Source organism: Talpa occidentalis, unplaced genomic scaffold (genome assembly GCF_014898055.3).
Source record: "Talpa occidentalis isolate TD23 unplaced genomic scaffold, MPIMG_talOcc4v2.1 talOcc4.7, whole genome shotgun sequence".
In the NCBI taxonomy this organism is placed as follows: Eukaryota; Metazoa; Chordata; class Mammalia; order Eulipotyphla; family Talpidae; genus Talpa; species Talpa occidentalis.
Genome location: NW_023605083.1, coordinates 23,481,726 through 23,499,102, shown reverse-complemented (window position 1 = coordinate 23,499,102; position 17,377 = coordinate 23,481,726). Strand labels below are relative to the sequence as shown.

The 17,377-nt window shown below is 39.2% G+C and overlaps 1 protein-coding gene and 1 pseudogene across 2 annotated transcripts in view; both read right to left on the bottom strand.

The window, feature by feature from the left end:
- GLIS3 (GLIS family zinc finger 3) overlaps positions 1-17,377 on the bottom strand; it is a 654,971-nt gene that overhangs the window by 572,159 nt on the left and 65,435 nt on the right. The gene's annotated exons all lie outside the window — the stretch shown is intronic.
- On the bottom strand, positions 11,301-12,148 carry LOC119231149 (ribosome biogenesis protein NSA2 homolog; annotated as a pseudogene).

Here is a 17,377-nt window from a genome sequence, read left to right as displayed (position 1 = left end):
TCCAAGTATTTCTAATGCACACTAAGTTTTAAGAACCCTGCTCTAGTTCTCTAGGCACAACTTTAGAATGTTTAAATGCAAGTGCATCTTATTTTAGTTCACGACAAGATTTCAGAAACACTAAAATGTGATAATCCTATAAATCTTAGGAAAAAAGAGACTGTCTGGCTAATGGAAAAAAATAAAAGAGTATGTTCAGTGCCTTTTAACTGCTTGGTTAGGCTCAAAATATGCCTTTACATATTTAAGTATGTCTTTAAATCAGAAATCAGAGCTAAATCAAGCTCCCTTGTGTTTAGCTGTGACCCAAGTCATACTCACCAAACTTGGTACATCAGTGTCCTCTGCTGTGTACTGGTTGAACACTGGGATCTTCTGGACAGCTTTAAAAAGTAGTGAATCCGGGCCTCCCCAGTGGCGCAGCGGTTGAGCACTGGGTTGCAAAGCTGGTTCAATCCCCTGATGCTCCCCGGCCACCGGAGGAGGGTCCCACATGGCGCACAGACCTCTTCTGCCGCCAGCTGCTCCCCTCAGCAGTGTACTTCGGTCCTTCTGCCTGCTCTGCTCCCCTCTCTGGCTCTGGTGAATTCTCTCACCCTCCCACGCTTCTGACTGTACCCCGTGCTTGTATAAATAAATGAATAAAATCTTTAAAAAAAAATTTCTTAAAAAAAAAATAAAAAGTAGTGAATCCTACCCCAAAGATTGTGACTTAGTCCATTAGAGGTGCAGCTCCCACTCACCTGTCCCTAGCAATTCTATATGCAGCTACTTTTGCAACCATTACTTTAAAGGCATACCCAATTTAGTACATGTTTAGAAAGCAGATACCTTTTTAAAATGTCAATACAAGGAATCTAGACAACTTAAATAAGGGACCAGGAAAATGAATAACTATAAGAAAGTGAAAATCAAAATCAACAAAAATCTATGAACCAGAGACACTTTTGGGGGGGGGTGGAGGGAGGGTAGGCATTGGGGTCAAAATGGGGGGGTTGAAATTGTATGGGGAATATAAAAATAAAATTTATTATAAAAAAAAGTCAATACAAGGGAAACAGAAAAATCTTACAAAATAACAATGTCAAATAATGCCTATGTGAGTATAAAAATTTTAGATTATATATTGCTTAGGATTATTCATGCTTTTAAATATATTTTTATCAGTCATAGATTCTAAATATGTCTTTAAAAAATTATCAGGTATTATTTGAGTCCTACTTTGTGAAACATTCACGAAGTTCTGGGTTTATCAATCATTTTGTCTGCAACCTAAAAAATTCAAACCATTAAGAGTAAATGAAGCTATACATGTAAAGAAATACTTTGTAAACTGTAAACTGCCAAGCAGATGGAAGTTATTACCAACAACTCCCATTTCAGCCTCACTCAGAGCAAGGGAGTTGTTTTTCATATGATTTATGATAATATTAATAGAGAACTTCTTCATGGTAAAATCTCAGCAAAGATATGCTTAGAGAAACCTGAACATGTTTATAATGTGAGAAAATTAACCAGAAAAAAAACTATAGGAACTGAGGAATGTCAAAGTAAATTATCTCAGTGGTTGGAAAAGGAAGTGAGGAAAGATGGAGTGTTCTCTTGCTTTATAATGCATGCTTTTAGTGAATAATATATTGGTGTTGTTAGGAGGCTAGGTATTCAGTGTAGAAAATATAAAATACACACCCATTAAATGAAGAAAGACAAGAAAGAGCCACCTGGGGTCACTGGAATTACAAGTATTAGTATGAATTTTTTTAAAAAAAGCCACCAGTTCTGTCCACTGAAAGAACCTAGAATCAATGATATTTTAATAGCAATGTGAATGTCAACTGCACAGATTTTAGTTTCTAAGTACATTCCCCACTAAAAGGAAGCAGGGTTCCTTGGGTAAACGGCTGACTCCAGGATTGGGACAGGGAAAGTACAAAATGAGCCATAAGCACCTGTGGCAGAAAGTAAATCTTCAAAAACTGATGGGGGGCCTCCCCGGTGGCGCAGCGGTTGAGCGCTGGGTTGCGAAGCTGCCCGCGGCCTCTGTGGCGCCGGTTCGATCCCCGGCTGCTTCCTGGCCACCGGAGGAGGGTCCCACATGGCGCGCAGACCTCTCCTGCCGCCCGCTGCTCCCCTCAGCAGTGTACCTCAGTCCTTCTGCCTGCTCTGCTCCCCACTCTGGCTCTGGTGAATTCTCTCACCCTCCCGCGCTTCTGACTGTACCCAGTGCATGTATAAACAAAACAAACAAACAAATAAAATAAATAAATAAAGCATGCCTCTATTAAAAAAAAAAAAAAAAACTGATGGGGACATGCCAAAGACATGCCATAGGAATTAGGTTGAAAGAGCTCCCCACTGGTCAATTGTGGGTACTTTCCACATCAAAACAAGAGGTTAGAACACATTGAATACAAAAAGAATTCAGGTGTCTTTACAGATGCAAAAAGATATACAAATTTAAAAAAATAAGAGAAAACCTTTACAGTGGAATGTTGATAAATGCTAGGGTTTTTTTAAAATCACAAATTTACACTTTATAAGTGGTAATTGATTTTCAGTGCTAAAACTATTGGGTGGGGCCTCCCTGGCGGTGCAGGGGGTTGCCGTCCACAGCCTCTGCAACGCTGGCTTGATTCCCAGCCAGCCAGGGAGATACCCACATGGCGTGGCAGACCTCTCCTGTCTTGCCCGCTGTTCCCCTCAGCAGTGTATTTTGGTCTGTCTGCCTATTCTGCTTCCCACTCTGTCTCTGGTGAATCCTCTCACCCTCTCGCGCCTCTGGCCTGTACCCTAGTTCTTGTATAAAAATAAATAAATCTCCTTATGGTCAACTAATCTTTGACAAAGGAGCAAAGAATATGCATTGGAGCAAAGAAAGTTTGTTCAATAAATGGTGCTGGGAAAACTGGGTCGCTACATGCAAAAGAATGAAGCTTGACCACCACCTCACACCATACACAAAAATCAACTCAAAATGGATTAAAGAACTAGACATAAGACCTGAAACCATAAAATACATAGAAGGAAATATAGGCGAAACACTACGTGATTTGCACATCAAAGACATCTTTACAGACACATCACCCAAAGCAGTGATAGTGAAGGCAAAGATAAACAGCTGGGACTACATCAAATTAAAGAGCTTTTGCACAGCAAAAGAGACAATAACAAAAACAAAGAGAAACCCCACCAACTGGGAGAACATTTTTGCACCCAACACTAATGATAAAGGACTGATCACAAAAATCTGCAAAGAGCTGATGAGACTCAACAACAACAAAGAAAATAATCCAGTCAAAAAATGGGCAGAAGAGCTTAAAAGAAACTTCTCTGAAGAGGAAATGCAAATGGCCAACAGGCATATGAAAAAATGTTCAACATCACTTGTCATCAGGGAAATGCAAATCAAAACTACCATGAGATACCATCTTACACCAGTGAGAATGGCACATATTAAAAAAACTAGCAACAACAAATGTTGGCGAGGGTGTGGAGAAAAAGGAACTCTTCTGCACTGTTGGTGGGAGTGCAAACTGGTCCAACCACTGTGGAAAGCTGTATGGAGATTTCTGGACCTACTAAACATAGAACTTCCATATGATCCAGCAATTCCACTCCTAGGTATTTACCCAAAGGACACAGAAACATCAATTCCAAAGAACACCTGCACCCCTATGTTTATAGCAGCACTGTTTACAATAGCTAAGCTTTGGAAACAACCCAAATGCCCAAAAATAGATGACTGGATCAAGAAGATGTGGTACATATATACCATGGAATATTACTCAGCATTCAGAAAAGATAAACACATGCAATTTGCAGCAACATGGATGGCGCTGGAAGGGATCATGCTCAGCGAAATAAGCCAAAAAGAAAAAGAAAAATACCGGATGGTCTCACTCATAGCAGGAATCTAGAAAACTTAAATAAGGGACCAGGAAAATGAATAACTATAAGAAAGTGAAAATCAAAATCAACAAAAAACTATGAACCAGAGACACTTTTAGGGGGGCGGGGGTGGGAGGGGAGGGATTGGGGTCAGAATGGGGGGGCTGCAATTGTATGGGGAATATAACAATAAAATTTATTAAAAAAATAAATAAATAAATAAATAAATCTTTAAAAAAATAATAAAAAATAAAACTATTGGGTGAAAGTTTATTGGTCAACAGGATATTTACAGAGTCTCAAACTATCTCCCCTCAGATTATCTGCTGACTACAAAGGAGGTAAGTTCTGACAGTGCAGAATGTGATGGTTGCAACCCTCCCTAAATGATTAAAGTGACATCATATGCCTCCTGATGTGATGTGCTAATGACACAATAATGCTTGCATAGTATTCTTGCCAAAAATGCATAACCTGTATCTAATTATAAGGAAATAAGCAAAGTTAAATTGGGCAACATTCCATAAAAGAGCTATCCTGCACTCTTCAAAAATAACAGTGTCATGAAAGATATCAGGAACTGTTCCAGATTACAGGAGACTAAATATATATGATGACTAGATATACCAGGTGATCAATCTTTTATTTAAGGAATAAAGAGGAAAATGAGATCACTAGCTCTATAAAGGAATTGAGAAAGACATGGAAACTAAAAAAGCATCTGCAACTTAGCATGCCCAAAACTGAATTATTAATTTCCCCATCCTGCTCCATTCCACTTTATTGACAAGTCAACAACCTGGGACATTGATGTCTTCCTCCCCATCAACACATATATCAAAGCACTCCCATAATTCTATAGATTTTACTTCCTAAATATTCTCAAAATTATCCATATATCTCTATTTCATACGTGAAAACCACCATCATCACCACCACTATCACCACTACCACCTCCACCCTATCTTAGCTGTAACAAAGCTTTCTTAGTAGTCTATTCACATTAATTCTGGTCTCTGTTCAATCTGGTCACTACATAGAAGATAGAGTAACTTATTTTTTCAAAATATGAATTTTGAAGGCTGCCTCCTGCTTAAACATTTAAATGTCCCCCTGAATGCAATGCTCTGTCTTCTTAATCTAGTTAACTCTTACTTACTCTTCATATCTCAGTTCAAGCACCACTTCCTCAGACGATAGTTCCTGACCTTCACACCAAGTCTGACCCTCTTACTTATCACAGACCTTTCTAAGCACCCCAGATATCTCCATTTTAGCCATCACAACAGTAACAGTCTCACACAGTGTGAATAACTGGGATCTGTCATTATAGCTCTTAAAGGGCAGGCATTATGCCTGTGTTTGATTACTATTAATTCCCCAGCTCCTATCACATCATAAGGACTCAATAAAAGTTGTTGCTTGAATGAATGAATGATGAATTATAAAATAAGTACAGTCATGTGTTGCTTAACATTTCATTCAATGACATTGGTTCCAAGAGGCCAGGTGTGCAATAGGCTATATTATCTAGGTTTGTATAATTACACTCTATGACAATTGCACAATGACTAATGCATAATTGCCTAATGACAAATTTTTCAAAACATATTCACATCACTAAGTGACACATAAATGGACTTATTTCTACTAAATAGCATATCCTACTAAACATGTTCCCAGAAAATAACTAAAACCAGTTTATCTTCCAGTTTTCACTTATATTTGAATGACATCATCATTTGATAGATACTCAGGCTAAATAATTTTGACATTAAGTCTGATTCTGGTCTTTCCCTGCATCCTCACATTTACTGTTTGCTTATAACTGTTCATTCCACCTTGAAAATCGTACTTACCCAACATACTATCCTAACACAATGTATGTTCACATGCACAACACTGCACTATTTTTTCCTCTAAAGTATGCTCAATAATTTCCCATCACTTTAACTTTGCCATGCTGGTGCCTCCTCCCAGAAAGTCCTTTCTTCATTTCTGAGCATTTAAATCCTACTCATGCTTATAATAAATGCCACATCCCACAAAAATATATTTCCTTAATTTCCCAGGTAGAATGATCTCTTGAATTTCTAGATCATTATCACACACTATCTTACACAGTGCTCATGTGTGCACAATCAAAAGCTCTTCTTGGTGCATTGGAACAAACATGAATTATATATTCATACCCAAAGTTCAAATCCTTTCTACAAGTAACCACTGTATGAACTTTGAAAAATATTAATATAGGAAAAATTATATCTAACTCTTAGAAATGTTACATTAAAAGGGATAAATACCTGGAAAATGCTACAAGGGCTTCCTCTTTTTTCTTACTCCATGTTTTCCTGGTGTAACATTTTTGACCTCTTCCCCTACCTCTTGCTCACTTTTCCCCTGGGGAGGAGGAGTAGTGATTGAACACATTAGTGAGTTTAGGAGAAGAAAATGAAAATCCTAGTGTAGCCTCTTCCTCTGCCTACTGTTCCCCCCTCCTTCTCTCTTTTGCCCATCCTTATCTGTCCTCTCTACACATCATGCTTTCTCACATGCCTGTCTGCAGGATTTGCACATTCCACTATGCCCATCTATGTCTTATGCTTAATGAGATAGGTTCCATCCTAGGAGTGGAGTGAGGGCTGTGACTTGTAAGTAAAGTAGTCTAATTTGTTGGCAAAGCTTTGGCCACAGTCTCAAGTCATCAGCTAATCAGTGATAAAACTCATAATTTGATCTTCAGCTGTCTGCTTTCCCTGTATCATTTCTCAACTGATGCTGAACTCAGGTGAGGAAGAAAGGAGGTTATTTACTGACCTCCTAAAACCACAACCATAAAGAAATAGGACCCATGTGTCTAAGCAAACATACCAGAACTTTCATACCCAAATAAAGGATACCCTTCAAAACAACCCCTGAGGAAGTGACACATCTGATATACTCTGATAAGACTACTCTGATTCAAGATCTCTTGGATATATCATTTGAGCCTGTATACTTTATTTGAATATTTTGAGTTATTTCAAGTCCCATCTGAAAAGGGCATATGTGAGTTTTTAAAATAGCAAAATGTCATTTGTATCCAAGGGTAGTGAGTTAACTGGGCATCTTGGATCAATAATGGGAAGGAATCAAAATTAAAAATGTATATGTGTGTCTCATAATTTAATAAGCACCCAAAAAGGCTTAAGCTATGGTCACATTTTCAAAATAGCACAGAGCAGCCAAAAGTGACCGCTGCAAATAAACAATATTAATTTGGCTACATAAAACTGGGACATGTTTATTTATTTAAATCACTTCATAGTAACACTGATAGCATAAGTGCTGGCTTTTTCTTTTTTTTTAAATTACATTGATTGAGGTAGTATAGATTTACATCATGATATATGTCTTAGGGTTATAGGTTTACACCTCTACAAATGTACGTTATTTTACTATACCCACCACCAAAGTCTGTTATCCTCCTGGACACCCTCTCCCCTTTGCTCCCACACCACCACATCCCCTTTCTGCTAGCCTTAGTCATAGACTAATGAGCCCTTCCCCTCCCTTATTGCCATCCCTTCACCCCTTCTCCTTTTCCCTCCCATCTTGGATGCCTCAGCTCTATAGTCAGCTTTCAAAGTTTGTCTTTGAGATTTCATTTGGATTCTCTATATTCCACATATAAATGACATAATCTGGTATTTAGATGTCTCCTTCTAACTTATATCACTTAGCATAATCCCTTCTAGCTCCATATGGTCTCAAATGGCATGAGTTTATCTTTTTTTAATGCTGTGTATATACACAATATTTTCTTGACCCATTCATCTGTTTTGTGGCTTTTAAGTTGTTTCCATAGCTTGGCTATCATAAATGATGCTGCAATAAATATAGGAGTGTAGGTTTCCTTTTAGATTAGTGTTTTTGTGTTTTTTGGGTGGATACTTAGGAGTGGAATTGCTTGGTCATATGGCAAACCATTTTTACTCTTTTTTTTTTTTTTTAAATAGAGGCATGTTTTTATTTATTTATTTGTTTGTTTGTTTTGTTTATACATGCACTGGGTACAGTCAGAAGCGCGGGAGGGTGAGAGAATTCACCAGAGCCAGAGTGGGGAGCAGAGCAGGCAGAGGGACCGAAGCACACTGCTGAGGGAAGCAGCGGGCGGCAGGAGAGGTCTGCGCGCCATGTGGGACCCTCCTCCGGTGGCCGGGGAGCAGCCGGGGATCGAACCAGAGCCGCAGAGGCCACGGGCAGCTGCTGCGCAACCCAGCGCTCTACCACTGCGCCACCGGGGAGGCCCCCATTTTTACTCTTTTGAGCAACCTCCACACAGCCCCTGCAGGTGGCAAAATATCAACAGCTTTTAATACAAAAGGCTTATGATGATAAATAAGTTCTCTCAAATCCTGCCCTATTTCTAGGCTATAGTTTTAACACTTAAGGACATGGCCTGAGCCTTTTTCATTCAGATGGATGGGTAGGTGAATGTATGGTTGGATGGATGGATGGATGGATGGATGGACAGATGAACAGCAGCACAGAGATGATAGAATATAATAACTACTGTCCAATGTAATGTCTACTTGGACAACTGCATAAGGTCAAGAAATTTTCTACTACTCTGGGTCTCACATTCCTTGAATGTAACAATGTAACACAAAAGTTCTCTGAGGTTCCCTCCCAAAATGACATTCCAAGTATACGACCCCAGATCTGCATAAAACTAGTCAGGGGCACACCTCAGCACTTGTGTGTGAGGTTCTCTTTTTTTCCACTGAGGCTCTAAGTCATTTCTTTTTCAGGCTGTTTCTGATAATCATCATTTCAATATTGAAGTCAGGGTAATTTTCCAAGTTTACAAGTGTCATAGCTAAGAAAAAGAAAACTCTAAATGGTAAAATGACTCCCAGTGAGTATTTTATATATTTTTTTACAACATTTTTCATTTTTGCACAGTGTATGTATTTTCATCTTGGTTATAGTCCCCATACAATTCCCACCCCCCTTATCTTGACCCTAATCCCTTCCCCTCCCCTCAGTGTATCTCTGGTTTATAGTTGTTTGTTGATTTTGATTTTTACTTTGTTATAATTAGTCTTTCTCCTGATCCCTTATTTAGGTTTTCTAAATTCCTGAGTAAGACCATCCAGTATTTTTCTTTTTCTTTCTGGCTTATTTCGCTGAGCATGATCCCTTCCAGCTCCATCCATGATGCTGCAAATTGCATGAGTTTGTCTTTTTTGTTTGCTGAGTAATATTCCATTGCATATATATGCCACATCTTCTTGACCCAGTCATCTGTTTTTGGGCATTTGAGTTGTTTCCATAGCTTAGCTATTGTGAATAATGCTGCTATAAACATAGGGGTGCAGGTGCCCTTTTGAATTAATGTTTCTGTGTCCTTTGAGTAAATACCTAGGAGTGGAATTGCTGGATCATGTGGAATTGCTGGATCATATGGAATCTCCATCTTCAGCAGGTTGAGGAATCCCCACACAGCTTTCCATAGTGGTTGGACCAGTTTGCACTCCAACCAGCAGTGCTGGAGAGTTCCTTTTTCTCCACATCCTCACCAAAATTTGTTGTTGCTTGTTTTTTTAATATGTGCCATTCTCACTCCCAGTGAGTATTTTTAAAACCTTACAATTTGTTCTAGAGCTAGGCGGTATCTGGGAGTATCTGCAGTGGTCTATAACCCCACCTACCCTATAATCATTGGAAAAGTCAATGGGTTGCAAAGTATTCACCCTAAGAATGTGCTAGACATTGTGCCAATTACTTCACGGTAATTGCAGGATCTGATAACAAAGAGGTAGGGCAGGAGGGAACTTTAAAATCCATCTACTATGACCACCCATCTAATACAGGAATCTCTTTCCTCACCAGTACTATTTGTTCTTAAATACCTTTGGTGATGGAAAACTCACAATCTTTATAATTTATTAGATTTTCATCTATTCAGCAATGTGGCCAGGCCCATAACTAGGTGCAGTAAAGCAATGATGAAACAGACTGAAACAGACCTTGCTCTCAAAGAACTTACAGTATAGTATACACAGAGAAATAAAGAAATGAAGAAGTAAGAGATTACATTGAAATATTAATCTTTGTGCTTTTCTGTATTTCCTTGAACATGACTCTCAAGTTAGCCTTAACTGTCGTTGAAGAAAATTAGGATTAGTCCAGCAAAAATACTAATAGACAGAAATTATCAAAACTTTTATGATATCCAATATAGTTTCCTATGGCTCACCACACAAACAACAGTTTTAAAAGTCAAATTGTTTCAATTTGCAATGTCTGTATTCTGCCAAAAGAAAAGAGTCTGAAAGAGCAAAAGGCAAGGCAACCAAGGCAGCAATATAGATCCATTGTTCTCAAACTTTGGTGCACATCAGAACCATCAGGAAGGCTTGCTCAACTATAGATAGTTGGTATGTACCCAGAATTTCTGATTCAGTAAGTACAGAATGGACCTGAGTATTTACAATATTAAAACCTTTCCAGATGATGCTGATGCCATTGGCCCAGCGACTACACTCTTTGAAAACCATTAGTGTAAACGCCTTAAGAAGTGGATTGTGAAGAGAAAGATCTATTGTATGGTCGACACTAAATGACCTCCAAATGGGCTAAGAGGTGAGGTGGAAATGAATTAGAAGTCCATAACAGGGGAAGGGTGGGAGATGTCTGAGAAAACGGGATGGACTCGGAATAGCTTAGAAAGGAATCAACATTGAGAAACTTTCCAGTCACCTACCTACCACAAGCACCAAGGGAGCCAGAACAGAACTAAGACAACGCCCACAGGTAACCTGCTGCTATTCAAGCAAGAACTGTGTGTCCCTTATGCTGAAGGATTGTTATCTGTTCTACTGTTGTAAGGTTAAGACTCTCTCTTCACTGCTACAATCCCTACAATGGTCTAGTGGAAAAGATGCCCATCTTACCATGCGGGTCATCTGTATTAGTTTCCTAGGGGCCACGTTAGAGAAAATCAACACAAACTGGACTGCCTAAAACAATAAAAATGTATTCTCTTATAGTTCCAGAAGTGAGAAGTATGAAATCAGGCCATACTTCCCCTGAACACTGTAGGGAAAGACTCTTATGCTGTCAGACCAGGACCTCAGACCAGAAAATAAATGGTTAAGAGAGTTAATTCTAGGGCTTCAGAATCCTGGGAAGCAAAGAGCTAAAACCACCTATTGCTAACTCTCAGCAGGGTAAGAATGCTAGGTTGATTTATTGAAAGCAATACTATTAGACTATTTTTTTTCTATAATTGCTTTTTTAATATTTCAATTTTATGAACATCTAAATTTGCTAAGCAGACCCCAAAATAAAGACAAATTCATAAAATGAGGCCATTTTAATTATTTTTGCAAAGAATATAATAGTTCTCTTGATAATGGCAGACATGTAAGGCTAGTAGTATTCAGAAACATTGCATGGTGTTTTTCCTGATTACCGTATAGTCTTCAATAATTATATGGAGTTACTTGTATGAAACTGCTATCAAACCAACAAGACTGCATTTATGCATCTATCATTTTCAGGATTGTTGGTAACCTGGGCATATTTTCCCCAAATAACCTTGCCTCCTTGTGTCACAAGGTCCAATTCGCTCATGTTAACTTCAGTGACAGTACCTTTGGTGATAACACCCAAAGTCGTAGAGTGGAGATGAGGAATTCTTTTTTACACCAAGTATTGGCAAGCATTGTGGCTTTCAGTTCAGCATGTGTTACATGGGCCTTTTTGAAACGTAAACCCATTGGCCTAAAGAATCTTCACATTTAGGTGGTTTTCATGTAAAGCCATCTCCAACAAAGCAGACTTTTGTGACCATCCTCTTCCATTATTTCTTCTTTCTCTTTCCTGTTTGAATAACTTAATACTTCTGTTTCTCCCTGTGCATAAACTTTTGGTAGTGGGACCTCCCATTTTCCTGCTTTCTCTTTTTGTTTTTGTTTAATCATATTGAAAAGTACTTTAGCTCGGGACTGTCCCTCTCTGTCCAGCAGACATGCAGGTACTGCTCCTTGTGGTGTCTTTTCATCATTCTTTTGTTTGGTGTTTCTCTTTTCAAGCATCTTGATAGTCTTTTTCATTTGTATTTTCTCAGCATGGTGCTGTTTATGGTACAGCTTAGCTTTCAGGCCAATCATCTTTTTTGCCTTCTTTGAACATTCACAAGCCTCTCGACCTTTCTTCTCATGGTAATGCAAATGATATCCATAGACTCAATACATTCATTTTGTGGCATTTTGATGGCCGCAGGACCACTGAGGGCAGCCTCCCGGTGGCTTCGAAGGTCTTAATTTTCGGGTCTCAGAGACCCACAAACCGCTTCCACACTATTTGACTAGTTTATGTGAAATTGACTCCTTAAGAGCAGTTTAAGTCCCCATCTGGTTTTCTCAAGGACAATGTCTATAAATAAATAGCCCCCTACCACTTGATTTACTCAAAGGTAAAAATATCTAACCAAAACAATTTATTTTGATAACTAGCTTACAACCATCCCTATCTTGTCTGAGCAGCCTATCAAGTCCTAAAGAGTCCACAGCATGCATTGTTGTTTCCTCTATGAACTGAACTTTACATCAATTTCATCAGCATAATAAAATCTCCAACTATTGGAAGAATTGAGCCACCATTTTCAGAATATGTGATATATGGGGAACCATGAACTACCACTGAGCGTACTCAGATGACCAGCATATGACCAGCACCACTTCAACACCCAATCACCAAATACTTCTTTTTCTCTCTTTTACCTTCCTTTTCAGCGCTTAACCAAGAAAGACGTCTTTGTCTTCATGATCTGTACAGGCAATAATATTCGTTTCCGCTGACAAACATGTGTCTGGTCTATTTGGGACACATCCAAGTGATGACCCAATTGATTTCATTAACAATTTCTTGATCCTTCCCATCTCTGGAGGCCCCAGGCATTTCTTGGCTTATGGCAGTATAACCCTCCACTCTATATCCATCTTCACATGGGCTTCTCCAAGTCACTTTGTCTTTCTTTTCTTCTTACAGGGAAACATTGAAATTAAGATCCATCTAATCCAGTATGACCTCATCTTAACTGAATTTATCACAGTTGAAAAGACTCTATTTCCAAAAAAAAGTCAAATTCTAAGATTTCAGGTGCACATGAATTTGGGGGAGGGAGACACTAACCAATGCACTACATGATCCAAACTGCCATTACTGAATGTCTTTCACTCCCCCTTTCAACTGTTCAGAACACTCATAAGTCCCCTGAAATAGAGTGAGAGATTCTTGACATTCAGAAAAGTAATGGAATGACAGAGAAATCTGAGCCTGTATTTGGTGGAAGTGGTCACTGGTAAATCCCACTCATTACACAATTATGATAGAGCATAATAGCTTGTAATGAGAAAGTGTGAGGTTCCATGGCAACAGAGAAGACAGCACTGAACAGAACTTGGGTTTTTGACAAGGTTTCCCAAAGTTTGGAAAGTCTAAGGTAAGACCTGAAAGATGAGCAGGAAATAGATGAAAATATGGGTGGTCAGAGTCAAACCAGGAGGAAGTGTTCCACACAGAGGGAACACATGGATAAAGGTCCAGAAGTAAGAGAAAATATGATTCATTGTAGTAGCACAAAGAAATTCAAAATGGCAGGGCTGCAGAGTACTGTAAGTGGAAGGGGTTGAAGGGGGAAGGAGCCTGGGGAACTGAAGTATGAGTCCCTGTCTGTTATCTCTTAAAGTTGGTCAGAATAATCCTAACCCTTCTTCAACTTGAGAGTTCTTAAGTACAATAGAGAGAGATTGTCTTGTTAGCCCTAAAGCTCTTCTTCCAAGTTAAATAAATTCAATTCCTCCAAGGATTTTTCATATACTTTGGAGTCCCATCTTATCACCAACTATCCTTGCTAAAGTCTTGTCTAACGCTCTTAAAGTATAACTCCAAAATATAAGAAAAAACTCCAACTAGACACTCCAACTTTAATGGTCATTGATATACTGACAGCACATTTCCTTCCTAGATCTAGGTACAGAATTATGACAGGTTTTTGAGATAAAAACTGCTAGCTGAACCTCAATATCCACTGTTACTTCATTCCCATTAGTAATTTAAGTCCCCCAATTTTCAGTTGAGTACCTCACCACCCAGCTAAAGGTCAACACCATCCTGCCTTTCTTGTAGCAGAGTATTGTCATGTGACTAAGTTCTGGCACACAGAATCCTCTTCACAAAGCCACTTCCTTTTGCCTTCCTCCCTCCCTTACCTTACAGGCTAGAAACAGGGACAACTATAGTAGCACTGTGCCCAGAGATGGGAGCTCCTTGTTGAGAATAGCAGACCAGACCAGCCCACCTGGGTATCTGGATGACTTCTTGGGACAGAGCAGTCTATCCACCATGCTACCTGGCCCAATCGCCTCTGAACTATTAGATGAGGTGAAAGAAACTTTTTGAACCACTAATGCAGGAGTCATCCTTATGCAGCCCCTATTTGGTATAGATTACATTTAGTTTGGATGTGGTTTTATGAGTTCATTCACCCTTTCATCCATTCTCAAACATCAACTACATGCTAGACACTATCTTTTCCAAGCCTTACAAATGGCAGAATCAACATTTCTAGGATGGATAGTAATTATTCTTTGTTTGCAATCTTCTTTGTTGTGACTACCAGAAGACTCTTGGTTCAATGTTAGTTTTATCTGCTCTTTGTTCATCTTTATATCATTGAGTACCTACTCTGACCATTGCTTTATCTAGACAGTCTTTTTTTTTTTTTTTAAGATTTATTTATTTATGCATACAAAAGCTGGGACAGAGGCCAGAGATGCAGGGGGTGAGAGGATTTACCAGAGACAGAGTAGGGAACAGAACAGGCAGACTGACTGAAATACACTGCTGAGGGGAGCAGTGGGCGAGACAGGAGAGGTCTGATGAGCCATGTGGGTTGCTCCCTGGCTGGCCAGGGGATCAAACTCGTGCTGCAGAGTCTGTGGACAGCTTCACAGTGCGGTGCTTAACCCCTTGAGCCACCAGGGAGGCCCTATCTAGACAATCTTCTTTAATCCTCAGAACAACCTTATAAGACAGAGGATTATTATTCCAATATATGAGTTTTAAAAATAAATATTTTTAAAAATTATTTTAATTCCTTTAATAATTAGCAAATAATATGCTTTTAAAAGACAAGGAGAGACTTCTATTGTCTCTTAACGCTAATAGTGACAGAATAAGAAACTTGTTCAATGACCTTTCAACATTGCTCTGGGCTAGCTTCCGAAATTTGATCTATTGAACAATAGGTCTCCTGCTCTGTGAAATAAAGTATGATTTCTTGGTCAAATAAGTTTGAGAAATATTGCATAATAAGGAAAGTCATTCTGTGCATTTAAATATTAGTCTCTGACAAGACCTGCAAAAAGACTTCTTAACTTGATTTAACCCACTACTTCCCACATAAACTTAAATATGAGACCCTTTTTTTCAAGTAATGCTATTAATTTTCCTCAGAACTTTGAGAAGGGTGTCTCAATACTTAAAGGTGGAGCAATGAGAATAAAGGAAACTTCCTATTTCATCTATTTTGATTCCCTATCACAGTTTACACCTGATTAGAAACAGCCTCTCAAGAGAAACTACTCTATAAGCCCAAATGCTTTTTAAAAGGTAGAATTCCAAGTAACATCAATGTGAAAAACATTTGCTTTAGGAAATTTTGGAATTCTTCAAATTCTACCTGGAATGATGCCACCATGTCTGCTCTGATGACCTTTTCAAGGACAGAGAAGGACCAAATTTCCTATTAGGGGAGTAAGCACCCAGAAACAAAAGTGACCTTTTCATAAGGCAGGCAATACGCTAGTCTCATAGTTAAGGGGTTTGAAACTTGAGTCTCAAGACAAACAGCTATAGCAAATATGACTAGGCAGAGTGATTCATAAATTAAGTCAAATTTGGTAAATGGGAATTTATTCTTTTACAGGTGAAGAAATGAGCCAAGGAAGTGATGCAAGACCATTTAGATTGCAACGTCCCTATAAGGAGTTTTCTATTTAATCTTTCTCCAAATTAAAAAGAGGGCAGAAAATCAGCTCAAAACAAGCAACTGTAAAAAACTGGCAGCTCTGGAGTATGCAGAGAGAAAAGGTGGGGCTGTCAAGGAGTTGGTGGCTGGGAACCTGGTGAGTGCCCTCTGTCCCCTCCACCCTTCCGGAAATTATTGCAGTGCAAATGCATGCTCATTAAGCAGCAGGCCTATTGAAAGGGAGGGCAAACTTTTATAGCCCTGTTTGCAATGCCAGGGACCTTGTTCCAGTGTTGTCATGGGGAAGTTATTGTAGTCCTCCTGGCAACAGGTTACCTAGGTGAACACCAAACAGCCAGACCTAGCCTAATGAGCAATGGGCCTGGTGCAGGCACTGTCCCCAAACTGCCTTGCCTGCCCTCTCCTTTCACACTCTCACTCTCATCCACACTACCACTTCTGCCTTTACCAGAGGCAGCATTCATTTTATGCACAAGGATACCACAGAAGGCCATCTATACCAGGGAGGGAGCTATACCACTGGTCCTTTTCTGTTTTTGACCTTCAAATGCATGGCCAGTCACTGGCAGTCATGACCACTCCCTTCAAACTGCAACTAAAATAAAAACTGTCAAAAGAAAAACCTCTTTCCTTCCTATTTTTACTGAATGTCATGGTGTCATAATTGAAACAAATTAGAAACATAAGAACTACCTCCAGTGATGATCATAATCTATACCACAAAATGAGATGAAGTCATAAGACAATTAAGTTGTGAGTTTGATCAATTAATTGTACAAAGCTAAATCAAATGCTTCAGTTAAAGCAAATACTCAGGTGCTCATAGGGTTACCAGAATTAGCAAATAAAAATAACTGGCTAGACTCCTCCGCAAAGGATTTTTGTTCCAATTATCTGGTGTCACCACAACTCCATGTGCTTCCTGTGTAGACAAAGCCTTCAAATATGGAATGAGAAAGGCAGAATGTGATGATTCTGAGGTCCTTTTCCACCCAACCAGCCCAGCATCTCCTCTGCAGAACCCTGGATAGTCTATAGCTTAATGGGGGTGGGGATAGGGGTGGTATTTTCAACATTGCTTAGGGAGTTAGTTTAAACTCTAAAGCACTAGGGTCCATTTACACCTGTCCTAAAAAGACCCAATACTTCCAAGAAGTCTCAGAACCCACTAGTTCTACCCTGGGTCCCTTGTCTTTCTCAGAAGTGGTCTAAGTTCCTTCCCTCAGATTTATGAGGGCAAGGTGAGGGAGCTAAGGGATCCTTCTGCCATCCCATCCTTAGTGTTAATTAGTTCCAAGAAATTCAAGTCATTAACATAGTACTATGATCACCTAACATAAAAATTGCTGGCTTGGAGAAATATTCTTCGGGACAATCTGATGTAGAAGAGAAAGTGATTGGTGAGTCAGGAAGGAAGGGCCTGTGTAATCCTGAGCAATCATT